Below are 16,463 nucleotides of genomic sequence, written 5' to 3'. Positions count from 1 at the left end.
GTAACCAACTGCAAAACATAAATAAGCAAACATGAGTATGAAGGTACTTAGTAAGTCTTACATCAGAACTATATATATATGCAACATTATCAACAAAGGGGTGGTGGAGTTTTAACAGCAGCAAGCTAGCTTTGACTCAGTGGCTAACCTATGTTACGATTATCAGAAACTTCTTTGAGGTGAGAAGACGCTTAAGAGTCCACATATTCACCATATCAAAATTCCCTATGGATCCATTCCTGTCTCCCTACGAGAAGGCCATCCATAGCACTCACGCTTATCTTGCGCATTTTAGAGTATCCACTTCAAGTTGTCTATGTACTACATAAGTCCTCCAAGTTTCCATATCCGAGGAAAACGGCTATTCGAATAGATAATGTTAACCCTACGGGGGTGTACTTCTTCACACACGCTCTCGCCACTTATCGCCCTATACACGTCATGTACCTCGGCAACCTTCAAGCGGAAGCTGGGCGAGGGTGTAGGCCACGACCTGACTAACCACACAAGTCTCTCGTCCAGGTTTATCGCCTATTTGAGTTCCATCCGCAAGGAGTTCTGGTCGAAGTCTCCAGTACGGCCCCAAACGATGTGTGCAGGGTTCCCAAGCCCACCATCCGGGTGCCACTTGGTACACCATTCCTAGTCTGTCCCAAGCCCGTCCCGTTGGACACCACATGGTAGACAACTAGCAATACCTACAAACGCGAGAAACAAGTTGCAACTCATGGACAGAGATCAAGTAGATTAATAAGTCGAGAGGGGCCGGATAACCGAAACCCAATGTGTGGTAGTAAGTGGACTTGGATAACATACACAGAACTCAGTGCTTAGGGACGGTTCCAATGAGACAACCCACCATGTACTCCTACACGGCCTCTCATCGCTACCTTTACCAAAACGTGTTCACACACTTAGTCATCATCGGCAGGACATGTTCACCACTCTGATTCATTCCCGATGAATCAGACCTGACACAACTCTAAGCCTAGCTGGCATAAAGGAAACAAGCATGGATGAGTAGGCACATCAAGGCTCAAGCAACTCCTACTCATGCTAGTGGGTTTCAACTATTTACTGTTGCAATGACAGGTCATGCAGAGGAATGGGTTCAACTACCGCAACAGAAAGTAGCAGTTGAATCGTTGTTGTCCTAATGCAATATAAGGAGCAGGAGCGAGAGAGTGGGATTTTATCGAAATGCTCAAGGGGGGTTGCTTGCCTGATAGATCAACGAAGGGGCACTGCTCCTCTGACAGGTACTCGGGAACACCTTCCGGAGTGGAACCTATCGAGAAGAAACGGTGCCGGCAATCAATACACAAACAAATGCAACAATATGATGCATGAACATGACATGTGCAAATGCTAGTGTTTGGGCTAATGCAAGATGCTACCAAGTTGGTTGAAGCCCATTTGAATCAAAGATTCAAATGCAATTCAAAATGAAGCATTTAAAATGCCCATATTATGTTTTCACTTATACAACATGTATAAGTTGGTTTTTCAAGCATGGAACTAGCATAAATGGATTCCTTGCATTTTTCTGATCATTTTTCATATATAAATTATTTCATTCTGAGCAACGGTTAAATTTCTATGAATTTTAGAAGTTTATATCATTTTCTAGATTTTCCTAATTTATTTTAATACCAGAAAATGAATAACTGCGTCAGCATGACAGTGGTATGATGTCACGAGTCAAACTGGGCTGACCAGGTCAAACCTGACTAGTGGGTCCCACTGGTCAGTTACCCAGTCAACTAACTAAGTTAGTTAGCCCTAACTAACTGGGCAGGGCCCACTAATCAGTGACTATAGTAACTAACCTAACTAGTTAATTAGTACTAACTAGAGTAATTAGTCGGGCGGGGCCCGCAAGTCAGTGAGAGAGAGGGGGGGAGGTCAGACCGGGCAGTGCGGTCAACCCACGCGTGTCAATGGGTTAGCGGTCGCCGGCGTTTAGCCGCCGGCGAGTCCAGACACGGCGGTGCGCTGCGGGATTCACCTACAGAGCGTGATTTAGTGCGTGGAGCACAGCTACGGGATGCGGATGCTCATCCGTATCCAACCGTGGTGGTGGCGTGGCCGAGGAGTGGCCGGAGTGGCACCGGCGATGATGAGTGCGGTGGCCAGAGTTCGGCCAGGTGCGCGTGGGGTGTTGCGGGGCATGGCAGGAGCTGCGAGCGGGTCCGCTCGACTCGCCGGAGTGCACTGAGTGCAACGGCGAGCTCGACTGTGAGCTGCGGCTGGCCAAGACGGCGAGGGGTTGCGGCGGCGATGGCTTCGGCCGTGGTGGAAACAACATCTACGACGCGGGAATTAGGGGGGGAGAGGGGAAACAGGGAGATGCTCACGGAGATCATGCAAAGCAGCACAGCGGGCTCGGGGGAGACCTGGTGAAGGCGAATCGATGGTGGTGGATGGCGGAGCCCTAGGTGGAAGATGATGCCGATGGCGGTGTTCCAGGGCGTCCGACGCCATGCGTCTCGACGAGGAGGCATAGCCCACAGCGGCGGAGCACGTGGACACGACGGAGGGGCAAGGGGGCGGCGTGGAGCGCGTCGGCGGTGAGCTGTGGCTACGGCAGCGCTTCGGCTGTCGCGGGAGAGGGTGACAGAGGAGAGGATGAGGGCGAGGGGCCTGGGGGGTGCGTGGCGACGCTGTAGGGGGTCGCGGAGCAAGCAAGGAGGCAGGAGGTGGCCGGGCGCATGGCCGCGCGCAGCGAGCGATTGCCCGGCGTCCTCCTGGCGCGGTGGAGACAACGACTGGCAGGGCCAGCTGGGCCACACAATGCCAGGCCTTAGGTAAGTGGCCCAGGTAAGTTCATTTTTTGTTTTCTTGTCTATTTCTGACATTTGTTTTTGACATAAAATAAATACTAGCACAATTCTAAAAATGTTGGGATTCCTTGTGACCACTAGTTATAATATACCAGAGGCCCTTACCAATTTCCAACATTTTTGGAGCCTTTAAAATATTTATATTATTTAAATAGCTCCAATTCAAATACATATGGGTTCATTCAAAAATCCAAAATGTTTAGCAAAAATGTGCATCACCTCTGGTTGTTGTTTCTAACATTTCCCAAAGACCATGAACATTTTTGAAGAGCATTTTGGGTTCATTGAAATTCCATTTTAATTTGAATCTATTTGAATTTGCTTTGTTTCTAGGGTTTGAAACATTCCCCATTTCTATTTCATTTGAAACTTAAACATGATGCACGAAGCAAGCCTAGATCATACCAGAACTAGGGATGTGACAACTCGCCCCTACTCGAAAGAATCTCGTCCCGAGATTCAGGAGTTGGCGGAAAGAAAGCGGGGTACTCAAGTCGAAGACGATCTTGTCGCTCCCAAGTAGCTTCTCTCTCGGAATGATGAGACCACTAAACCTTGAGAAACTTGATGTTATGACATCGAGTGACACGCTCTTCTTGATCCAGAATGCGAACGGGGTACTCTCGATAAGTGAGGTTATCTTGGAGATCAAGCATTTCATGATCCACTCCACGGATGGGATCCGAGAAGCAACGCCTGAGTTGAGAGACGTGGAAGACATCATGAACTCGAGAAATATGTGGGGGTAGTTCCAACTGGTAGGAAACCGCTCCTCGTTTAGCGAGAATGCGAAAAGGACCAATGTAACGAGGATCCAACTTGCCCTTGATACTGAAACGATGGGTACCCTTCAAAGGAGTAACCCGAAGGTAAGCCTTGTCGCCAACTTCATAAGCCACTTCCATATGATGACGGTCATACAGGCTCTTTTTACGAGATTGGGTTGTTTTCAAATTCTCACGAATGATGCGAACTTTCTCTTTTGCATCCTGAATCATATCTGGTCCAAAGAATTGTCTTTCACCGGTTTCTGACCAGTTCAAAGGTGTTCGACATCTTCGTCCATAGAGAATCTCAAAAGGAGCTTCCTTAAGACTTTATTGATAGCTATTGTTATAAGCAAACTCGGCAAAAGGAAGACACTTCTCCGAATCCATACCGAATGAGATAACACAAGCTCTAAGCATGTCTTCGAGAATTTGGTTGACCCTTTCCACCTGACCACTTGACTGAGGGTGGAAAGCGGTACTGAAAGAAATATGGGTTCCCATGGCATTCTGGAAACTTTCCCAGAAATGAGAGGTGAAAAGACTGCTTCGGTCTGAATTGATCTCTAGTGGAACACCATGGAGTGACACTATTCGGGAGATATATAATTCAGCAAGCTGACTAGCAGTGATACTCTCTCGAACAGGTAGGAAGTGAGCCACTATGGAAAGACAACCAATGACTACGAAGATAGCATTATTTCCTTTCTTGGTCCTAGGAAAGCCGGTGATGAATTCCATACCAACTTTGTCCCATTTCCACTCGCGAATAGCTAAAGGTTGAACGGTGCCAGCAGGTCTTTGATGCTCTGCCTTAACGCGATGACAAACGTCATAGTTGCCAATATACTAAGCGATTTCTCTCTTCATCCTAGTCCACCAGAACCTCTGGCGTAGGTCCTGATACATCTTGGTAGTACCAGGATGAATCGTGAGAGGAGATTCATGGGCCTCCTTAAGGATCAGTTTCTGCACCTTGACATTTGGGAACCACCAAACGGTTTCCAAAGTTAACAACACCTCGTTCATCCATAGAGAAACAACCAGCAACTCCCTTAGAAATATTTTTCTTGATCCGGGAGATTCCCGTATCATGCTTCTGAGCCTCTATGATTTGATCCGTAAGGGTAGGTTTCGCCACCAAGGTAGAAAGGGAACCATGAGGAGCTATGTGAAGGTTAAGCTTATAGAATTCCTCATGGAGGGGTGGTTGACATTGTTGCAACATGAGGTTGTTGCAATAGGATTTACGACTTAAAACATCAGCCATGACATTGGCTTTGCCTGGGGTGTAGGTGATTCCTAAGTCGTAATCCGAGATCAACTCCAACCAACGTCTCTGTCTGAGATTCAGATCCGGTTGGGTGAAGTTATACTTGAAACTCTGATGGTCAGTGTAGATTTCGCAACGGTTAGCAAGAAGGTAATGTCGCCAAGTCTTAAGTGCATAGACTACGGCTGCAAGCTCTAGATCATGTGTAGGGCAATTTACCTCATGTGGATGCAACTGTCCAGATGCATAGGAAATCACACGACGATCCTGCATAAGAATGCAACCTAGTCCTTGACGCGAAGCGTCGCAATAGATAACAAAGTCTTTAGTGAAATCCGGTGGCACGAGTATGGGCGCGGAAGTCAGGCGTCTTTTCAGTTCCTAAAAACTGTGCTCACACTGTGGGGTCCACTCAAACTTTTTATATTTCTTGAGAAGTTCTGTGAGGGGTTTGGCCACTGTGGAGAAGTTTTCAACGAAGCGGCGATAATAACTGGCTAGACCAAGGAAACTCCTAACTTGTTTGACCGTTTCGGGTGGAGTCCAATCGAGAACGGCTTTAACTCTCTCCGGATTGACAGCAATGCCCTTACCAGAGATCACGTGGCCTAGATAGGTCACTTCTGGCAACCAAAATTCACACTTGGAGAACTTGGCATAAAGGCGGTGTTCTATGAGTTTTTCTAACACAAGTCTAAGATATTCGGCTTGCTCTTTCTCGTTCTTCGAGTAAATAATAATATCATCGAGGTAAACCATGACGAACTTATCTAAGTACTCCATAAAGATCGAGTTCATCAAGTGGGAGAAAGTAGCTGGAGCATTGGTTAGGCCGAAAGACATCACGGTGTACTCGTATTGACCATAACGACTGACAAAGGCCGTTTTGGGGATGTCCCCATTTCTGATTTTGATTTGGTGGTATCCTAACCTCAAATCCATCTTGGAAAAGATTGAGGATCCAGCGAGCTGATCATACAGGTCGTTGATCCTAGGGAGCAGATACTTGTTCTTTATGGTGACCAAATTAACGGGATGATCTACAACCGTCCGATCCATACGATCCTTCTTCTTGACGAAGAGGACAGTAGAAGCCCAAGGAGAAGAGCTGGGATGGATGAAACCCTTTTGCAAGGACTCATCAAGCTGTTTCTTATGCTCGGCTAACTCCAAAGGTGCCATCTTGTATGGTCTCCTATAGATTGGAACAGTTCCTGGGATAAGTTCTATGACAAACTCTACATCTCTGTCAGGTGGGACACCTGGCAGTTCTTCTGGAAAGACATCCGGGACGTCACGGACAACCGGAATATCTTGAAGGTATGGAAGAGGGCTGGCATTAAGAGAATAGAATTGACGCCTTGCAACTCTAGTGGAGACAGTGACTATTTTGCCAGATGGATGTGTAAGTTGAACAGATCTAGTGTAACAATCGATCTTGGCATGATGAGCTATCATCCAGTCCATGCCCAAGATGATGTTAATATCTGAAGACTTGAGAGATATCAAAGAAGCAAGGAATACCAGTCTGTCAACAAGGATTTCATTACCATGGCTTACCTTGGAGGTTTGCCATTTGGAACCAGGGGTCTGGATTATTAGTGGAGTTGGCATATGACAAAATGACATGTCATGCAACCGAGCATAACCTTCGGATATGAAGGAGTGAGATGCTCCAGTATCGAACAGAACTGAAGCTGGGTGACAATTGACAAGAAGCGTACCCAGTACGACATCGGGATCATCTTGAGCTTCTGTAGCTGAGACGTGGTACACACATGCTCGTTCAGTGGTGGCTGGCTTTGTACTGGTCATCTTGCTTGATGGCTTTTCATGGCCAACAAACCTCTCGGACTGGGGTGGAGTATAACTGGACTGAGGGCAGTCACGTGCATAGTGTCCTGGTTCTCTGCAGGTGAAGCAAGTTCCTAAGGTAGGACCTGGACCTACTTTGAAAAGTGGTCCACTAATAGGCCTGGGTGGAGCATGTTGCTGAGCTGGGTGAGGCGCCACATCGGATGGCCTCGGTGCATATCCAGGTGGAAGAGCTGAGTTTAGAATCCAAATCCATCGCTTCTGAGAGCCAGAGCGGGAGGAAGAACCCAGATCATGTTTGTGCTTACGAGACTCCTCGTAAGTGAGCTGAGCGGTCTCTGCATTGAAGGCTTTGTTCACAAGAGCCTGGAATGTATCACAATGGTGCAGGTGGAGATCACGAGGCAGCTTGGGGTTGAGACCATTCCGGAATCTAGCCTGCTTCTTGGCATCCGTGGACACTTCTTCTGTAGCATAGCGGGCGAGGCTTCCAAACTCTCTACTGTAAGCATCAACAGGCATCTTACCATGGGTAAGACTACAGAAATCTTCCCTCTTGCGGTCAATGAGAGCCTGAGGAATGTGGTGCTCACGAAAAGCCTCGGTGAAATCCTTCCAGGTAGGAATTTGTCCAGCTGGAAGCATAGCCTCATAGCTCTGCCACCAAATACTAGCAGGACCTTCTAAGTGATAGGTAGCATAGGTGACCTTGTCACCTTCAGCCACGTTCGCAGAACACAACTTAAGAGTGATGCTACGGAGTCAGTCATCTGCATAGAGTGGCTGAATGGAATGATGGAAGGTGGGTAGTTTCAGACCAATGAAGTCGGTGATGGAAACCAACTTCTTACGCTGATGTGCAGTGTTCTGCTCAATCTGTGCCAGCAAGCGGTTAGTCTCACTCTTGTTCCTCTCGGATGCTAACAAGAACTCTGCCATCAAAGGCTGGTCAGGAGGATCCTCATCCCTACCATCCCCGTGGTTCTTGCTATGAGCAACTGAACCTCGGTTAGCAGACAATATCTTGGCACAAAAACCAAGGAAACAAGGATGGAATTAGCATTGACATAAGGATGCGGAATGTAATGCAAAAGCATTGGAAACTCTTGAAATCCTAGGACAATTTCGGCAGCATAACGGCTGTAAATTCTCAAAAATGATTTTGAGACATTCACTAAAGGAATAGCGTAATCACTCAACATCATAAAAGGTTTTGGGTCAAACTGATGACACACGGAAGTAGTAGAACTGTACAGAGACACAAACTCAACAATCCTAAGACTTTACGGTTTAGTAACACGTCATCCTGAGAGATAGAGGAGAAGCCTAGTCCTTAACCCTCATAGAAAAGAAGAGGCTGACTCAGAAAGAATGACACGAGGTAAAGGAGTAAAAAGAGCCTTACGTTCCCTTCCACAATCAATTCCCTTATATAACTAAAGCATTTCTAGACTCAACTTCGACCAGTTTGGCTTGGTAATACTATAGTTAGTCAAGCTCTGATACCAACGCTGTCGGGACCCCGATCCTAAGTCACACTGATCTAGCATGTAACACATCATATCACTTTGCGGCCTCACGCACAGTATTCCCACGGGTTCCACTTTACCTGGCCCGGGACCATTTGCGCCTTTTGGCTCACGTATATGATAGTGTAGCTAGCATCCATATGACATAGAACCCGGGCCGACATGACAAGTCATGAACCCAAAGTGGCACTAACTTACAAGGACATGCATACATGAATGAACCTCGAGGATGTCGGTCAACAGCGTATGAACCCGGGCTGTAGCAACTGGGCTAACAGGACTCCGGGAACCCGGGCTATAGCAGGCTAATAGGACTCCGGATGTCTCCACGTGACATTTCCCCGAAGGGACAGACACATGAACGAAGTGAATCGCATGCCAGCCAGTCTAAGTGTTCCGGAGTAGTAGTGCTGGGCTAACAGGACTCTGGTAAACCGGGCTGTAGCAGACTACCAAGGCTCAATGGAAGCACTAGATTAAATTTCCCCATAAGAGAGGCTACCAAGGATAAACAACTAGATTGTCGGATCCCACACATAGCAATACACGTTACATGTGCGCATAACATGCAAGTATGTGCTATACAACATGGCATCACAACATAACTCAAACTCATAGAGATAAAGGCCTAGAAGATCCACATAGCATTCAATACAAACAGGGGTCTCATGACCCATCATTCAGAGCATACAAACAACGGAAGCATTACATGTCTGAGTACACACAACTACAAAAGGAAAAGACTAAGAAGCCTTACTAAACACGACCCTCCCAAGGGTACAAGATTGTAGCTGGGATACAAGCTACTCGTCAAAGTCACTAGTGTAACCAACTGCAAAACATAAAAAAGCAAACGTGAGTATGAAGGTACTCAGCAATTCTTACATCAGAACTATCTACATATGCAACATTATCAACAAAGGGGGTGGTGGTGTTTTAACAGCAGCAAGCTAGCTTTGACTCAGTCGCTAACCTATGCTACGAGTATCAGAAACTTCTTTGAGGTGAGAAGACGCACACGAGTCCACATATTCACCATATCAAAACTCCACTATGGATCCGTTCCCGTCTCCCTACGAGAAGGCCATCCATAGCACTCACGCTTATCTTGCGTATTTTAGAGTATCCACTTCAAGTTGTCTATGTACTACATAAGTCCTCCAAGTTTCCATATCCGAGGAAAACGGCTATTCGAATAGATAATGTTAACCCTGCAGGGGTGTACTTCTTCACACACGCTCTCTCCACTTATCGCCCTATACACGTCATGTACCTCGGCAACACTACTGGAATCAACTACTTTGCCATCTGCCAGCTCTTTGTCGTCTGCTAGCTGACGGCAAAGAAGCTCTTTGCCATCAGCTACCCAAAAGCAGACGGCAAAGAAATGGCAGATGGCAAAGAAGGTCTTTGCCATTAGCCAGTTCTTTGCCGTCCGCTAGCGGACGACAAAGAGGGAGGTGGCCCACACTAACGGGCTGATGAGCGAAAACCTAACGCGGACCCTATTTGCCGTCCGCTAGCAGACGGCCAAGAGTAATAAAGCGGACGGCAAAGGGGGGCGGGCGGCAGACATCTAGGCTACTAACGGCCGAGCCCCACCCCTGCCCATCTCTGTTTCTGTCCCCCTCCTCCCCGACGACCACCGCCACCCGCCGCCGCCCCCGCCACCCCTTGCCCCACCTCCCCTCGCCCCGTTGCCCCACCGTCCGAACCAGCCGCCCGCCACCGCCCCCTAGCCCCACCTCCCCTCGCCCTGTCGCCCCCACCACCCGCCACCGCCCGGCGCCCCGTCGCCCGAACGGCGCCCCGCCCCGGTGCCCCGTCGCCCGAACGGCGCCGCCCGGTGCCCCGCCGCCCCCCCCACCTGCCCGTCGGCCCCTACGCCCGTGCCGCCCCCGGAGCCAGGCTCGCCGCCGACCCTGCGCCCGACCCCGACCTGCCGGAGCCAGGCCCGCTGCCGCTGCCCTAACCGCGGCCGTCCACCACCACCCCTACCCCCGGAGCCAAGGTGAGCATTTTTTTGTTTTTTTCTACTATTTTTCTTTGCTGTTTAGGTTTAATTAGGTTATTGATAGGTTTAGGTTAGTGGTTGGTTTAGGTTAGTGCTAGATTTAGGTTTAGATAATTAGAAGAAGAAAGTTGAAAAAAGAAGAAGAAGTATAAGAAGAGGAAAAAGGAAAAAAAGGAAGAAGAATAAGAAGAAAGTTGAAAAACAGAACAATATAAAAGAGGAAAAAGGAGAAGAAGAAAGAAGAAGCAGAAGAAGAAGAAGAGGAGGAGGAGGGGGAGGAGGAGGAAGAGGAGGAGGGAGAAGAAGAAAGAAAAGAAGAAGAAGACCCCAACATGCCACCCGACACCCCGACCCCGACACGCCACCCCCGACATCGCGGCCCGACACCCCGACCCCGACCCCCGACCCCCGACACCCCGACCCCCGACCCCCAACACCCCGACCCCGACACGCCGCCCCAACACCCCGGCCCGACACCCTGACCCCGACCCCCGACCCCTGACACCCCGACACCCTGACACGCCACCCCAACATGCCGGCCCGACACCCCGACCCCGACCCCCGACCCCCGACACCCTGACACCACACCCCAACAACGACACGACACCCCGACCCCCAACACCTCCCGAAAAGGTGTTCTTTGGCCTTCCAGAGGCCGACGGGGTCATATATTTGTGAATTATTAGTTAGGTCATATATTTTTCGATTTTGTTATGAAAAACATCATATATAATTGTGTTGATCAGGTAGTTTTAAATGTGCAGTTGTTTCATCGCTGCGAGGTTTGGTGTTCGACGACCTCGTCGTGCGTATGACGAGCTCTGCCCCTTCGTTCGTGGGTGAGCAAAAATGACATGTTTCTCTATTCCGATGAAACTTGATAGCTAGCTATATATGTGTCTTGAATCATCAGTATGCGTAACCAATATGTGTCTCCCGTTCGAAAGCGTCATAGTTATAAATATGCATGCATTTGCATATTTATAACCTTGATTCTTTCGAATTGTCCAACGCTATCCATGGACAGCCCGAGTATGTGTAGATTGGGTTCGTTTTCCCATATGCTTGATCCGATGCATAAATTTTGTCAGTGCCTCCCCTGTTGTTCTCCGGGTACACATCCTCTCTGTTTATTGTAGAGACGTGTATCAGGAGAGAAGCGGGGAGGTGTTGCCGAAATTTTGCGTCGGATCCGGAGCATAGAATGGGAAAATGAACCCAATCTACACATACTCGGGTGGGATTAGGACCTATCATTACCTATCAGAGTGTAGGTTGCATGGACGTAATAAAATTGACAAAGTAGATCAACTGATGAATATATACATGGTGAATTACATATATAATTGTTGTGTGTCCAGTAGCTCTGAAATTCAAGATGAGTGATCGTGCGTGGATGTATACCGGTCACACTGGTCAGAACAAATGGAGCGCTGAATGGTTCACAAAAACCAAGGGGTTTGTGCAAGACGCATTTGCAAATGGCCATAGGAAAACCTGGTGCCCCTGTTTGCGGTGCGGCAATTGGGAAAAGAGGACAGAGGCTGAAATGGGCAAATACCTGTAGAAGAGTGGTTTTATGCCTGATTATACGGTGTGGACATTTCATGGTGAGTCTGCACAACGTGACCGAGCTGAGGTGGATCGTCGTCGCACTGACGAGCATGGTACCGGGATGGAAAACATGGTGCAAGACTATGATGATGCTCGGGATTCGAACGAGGAGATGGAGGAATCTGCAAAGGCCTTCAATGAAATGTTGGAGTCTTCAAAACATCCGCTCCACGAGCACACTGAGCTTTGTCAGTTGGATGCCATCTCACAAGTAATGGCTCTGAAGGCTTAGTTCAACTTGGGCAGAGAATGCTATGATGCAATTATGACAGTATTTGGATGCTTTCTACCCAAAGGCCATGTAATGCCTGCAAACCTTTACCAGTCGGACAAAATCCTCCGTGCACTGAAGATGCCCTATGAGAAGATACATGCCTGTGAGAAAGGATGTGCCTTATTTAGGCTTGACTGTGCGGACTTGAACTATTGTCCCATTTGCAAGTCTTCTAGATATATTGTGGTAGACAACGGTATGGGTGAGAAGACACAGACCAAAATCCCCGTTGGTGTTCTTCGGTATATGCCAATCGTACCAACACTTCAATGTCTTTTCATGGTCGAAGAGACGGCCAGACAGATGACATGGCACAGAACAGGCAAAAGAACTGAACTAGATGCAGATGGGAATCTGATGATGGTACACACATCGAATGGTGTTGCGTGGAAAAAGTTTGATGAATTACATGCTGACAAAGCGGCAGATGCGAGGCATCCTTGAGTCGGCATCAGCCCGGATGGGTTTAGTGTGTTTGGTATGACGGCAGCCCAATACAGTTGTTGGCCTGTATTTGTCTTTCCACTGAATCTCCCCCCCGGACAGATTATGCAAAGAAAGACCATTTTCCTGACGTTGATAATTCCAGGGCCCAACTATCCGGGGAAAAATATGAATGTGTACATGGAGCCGCTTAAGGACGAATTGCAAGAAGCCTGGGATAATGGGTTCAAGACATACGACGCCTATAGCAAACGGAGCATCATAATGCGTGTCTGGTACATGTACTCGACGCATGACTTGCCGGCGTATGCGCTATTCGTTGGCTTGTGTGTTCATGGAAGGTTCCCGTGCCCCACATGCAAGGGAGCTTTTGAGTTTCGTTGGCCTCAGGCCGGTCGCAAGTTTTCTTGCTTCGACATGCATAGACAGTTCCTGGATCCTCGCCATAAGTTCAGGAAAGACAAGAAGAACTTCATCAGAGGTAGAGTTGTCAAACACTCTGCACCACCTGCATTGACAGGCCAATAGACCCTGGATCAGTTAAACACTCTCGAGCCAGATCCATAGTGTCTAGGGTACTTCAAGGGGTACAATTCTAAGCACGCCTGGACTCACAAAACATGCTTATGGGATCTGCCTTACTTCAAAGACCTCCTTTGCCCACACAACATCGACGTGATGCACACTGAGAATAATATCACCGAGGCACTTTTTGGTACATTGTTCGGCATAGATGGGAAGTCAAAGGATAATACTAAGGCTAGAGTCGATCTGGAGGCGCTATGTGATAGGCCGTTACAAAACATGAAAGAACCGAAAGGAAAGCAGAACTGGACGAAGCCAAAGGCATGGTTCAATCTTGGAAGGCCAGCTATGAGGGAAATTATCTTGTGGGTGCAACAGCAGTTGCCTGATGGGTAAGCAGCGAATCTAAAGAGGGGAGCGAATCTTGATAAATTGAAGATATTTGGTCTCAAGAGTCATGATTGGCACATATGGATTGAGCGGGTAATGCCGGTGATGTTGTGTGGCTTCATCCCTAACGCTGAATGGCTAGTATTGGCAGAACTCAGCTATTTCTTCTGTGTTCTTTGTGCGAAAGAACTATCGCCTGGCGTGCTAGAAGAAATGGGAGAGTTGGCACCGGAGTTGATCTGCAGGTTAGAGAAGATCTTTCCACCGGGCTTCTTTAATCCAATGCAGCATTTGATTTTGCATCTCCCGACCGAGGCAAGATTGGGGGGGCCTGTGCAAAATCGTTGGTGCTACCCAACTGAGAGGATGCAGAAGACGCTTCGAGAAAAATGTAAAAATAAACGTAGAATTGAAGCATCGATGGCTGAGGAATTCATCACTGAGGAGGCGGCAAACTTCGTAACAGGACACTACGAAGCCAAAAATGGTCATTTGCATAATCCGAAGCCTCGGTACAATGCGGACGACCCTAAAAAGGGTTTATCCAACCTCAGCCTATTCAAAGGGAATCTTGAATCAGCCAGTGTTTCACATCCAGTATCTTTGGATAACGAAGAATGGCGGACCATTTCGTTGTATATCTTCAACAACCTGATAGAAGTGCGGCCGTACATCGAGTAAGTTCTCGGTACATTGTTTCACAACTTCTATTTCCTTTGAACAGCTCTTATTCCTGGATATGTCATATAGTCCATACGTCACCATATTCTCATATGGAGTGGTGATCCAAAAGGATTTCGTCGAAGAGTATGAACTTCTGTTCTATGGTGAAAACCCACCGAATGTTGTAGTCTTCAAATGTTATTGGTTTCAGCCAAAGGAGACTAGAAGGACTCATGAACATATAGGGCTAGTTGAAATCAACCAAAGCACCCATTTAGATGTTCCTGATGTCTATATTACGGCTCAACAGGCGACCCAAGTATTCTATCTATCGTGGGCCTGCCAAACTAATCCAAATCTGAAAGGTTGGGATGTCGTTTATGAAGTGCCGCCACGTGCTAGACTTTCTCCCCCAAAGGAAGAGGATTATGAACCTCACATTAACCCAGACACATATGTAGGAGAATTCTTCCAAGAGACACGTCTTTCCAAAAGCGTTTCAAGAACCGCTATACTTCACCCCAAAAAATTGAAGTAGACAGCGATAGTGAATCCGACATCACCCCAGAGGAGGAACAAGAAGAGCCGGAACAAGAAGAGGTTACTGCTGCGGATGACCTGTCAATGCTTCACCGATTACGTCAAGGTCGCCTTGCACATGTTGTTGCCATTGAACCCTATGAGCCCATCATTGATTATAGTGATGATGATGATTATGCATTTATTGATGATACTGATCGAGATTATTAGTAGTGTCAGGTACTAAATTTTTTTATGTTGTACTTGATGATGATACACTTAACTGATATACATATTATTATTCCTGTCTCGGTACTTTTTTTGTGTTGTACTAATTTCGTTTATTCTTTGTCATAGCAGGTGTTGAAAAATGGTGGGCGCTGGTCGGGAGCGCGCCGAGGCCCCTTCTTCGTCGGCGCATGGTGTGAGGTCTTCCATTCCACACGCACCTCTCCGCCGAGCGTTGTTGAACAGTATGGCGACACCGCCGGGCCCTTCTTCGTCGACCGCGGTGCCCAGCAGGGGACGAGGTAAGAAGAAGAGAGGAGGTGGAGCACGTGGTCGCGGGAGAGGAGGTAGGGTGACTGCTATGGCGCCTTCCTCGTCGCCACCCCCAGCAGTTTCACCCGAGCACGTGACTGCTAGGGTGGACTCGTTCGAGGAGGAGGCTACACGGACAACGGTCCACAAGCCTCCGGTGCACGGGTCTTCGGCCCACAAGCCTCGGGTCGACGGGCCTTTGGCCCACGAGACCCCGGAGGAGCACACGTCTGGATGGGGTACCTGGGCGGATCAGCATGAGGAGCTGAGTGGCCATGCTGATGATGGCGGAGAGCCGACTGATATTGAGGAGGAGGGGGGCACCGTCTACCAGCGTGGTTGTACACGGCTCCCGTCCGTGCCGGCGACCCGCGAGCAGAGGTGGTTGATTTTCCCTGATGGGGAGAGGTAAGTGCATTTAATATTTTTGTACCTTCTGCATTCATGTTTCTTCAAATAACTAATGTGTTGGCCTTGTCATGCTGCAGGGGTTGGGACCACCATCATAGTGTCCGCCGGCCCAGCTCCGTCCTTGGACTTCTTTGTCGGCAAAACTTCCCGGGGTTTGTCACGTTGCCTGGTGAGGGTCGACTTCCAGAGCTTGGATTGAGTTGGGAGCACTACTTGGCTGCCTCGGCCCCGCCGGGTGAGATTATCGATGGTGTCTTGTGCAAGATGAGGGCAGACATGGTGATCAGAAAGTTCTGGGTAATTTCTCCTTTACACAATTAAAAATCTTCAACTAGCTAGTTATTAATTGTACTAATCAATATTGTCTCATTTGATTGCAGGCATTCTACAGGTGTGAGGAGGGATACGAGGAGGAAGCGGCAAATGTTATCGATAACGTCTACAAGCGCCTACTACAGAACTTACGGCACGAGGCTCGGGTGCAGGCTGTTCGAGACTACTACGCCTCGCGTGGTATCAAGAAGACCAAGCCAGCGTGCCGCGAGAAGTTCTTGACTAAGGATCAGTACATGAAGGTAATTCTTAAGGCCTTGTACTTACTTCCTTCATTTAGTAATTCATAGTGGTAGCGCTCAAGTTTCTATTTGCTAACTTAGGCCCCTCCGAGATGGTGTGCGGATCGGATGGATTGTTGGGAGGTGTTGGTCAATGAGTGGCGCTCAAATGAATGGCTAGCCCTCCACAACTATGCCAAGGAAAAATGTGCCCAAATGGAAGGTGTGCCACACCATCAAGGCAGCTCGAACTTATATCAGTTCGAGTGGAACTGGGTATGTGGTTTG

Source organism: Triticum urartu, chromosome 1 (genome assembly GCF_003073215.2).
Source record: "Triticum urartu cultivar G1812 chromosome 1, Tu2.1, whole genome shotgun sequence".
In the NCBI taxonomy this organism is placed as follows: Eukaryota; Viridiplantae; Streptophyta; class Magnoliopsida; order Poales; family Poaceae; genus Triticum; species Triticum urartu.
Note: the sequence above shows the minus strand (reverse complement) of the source record.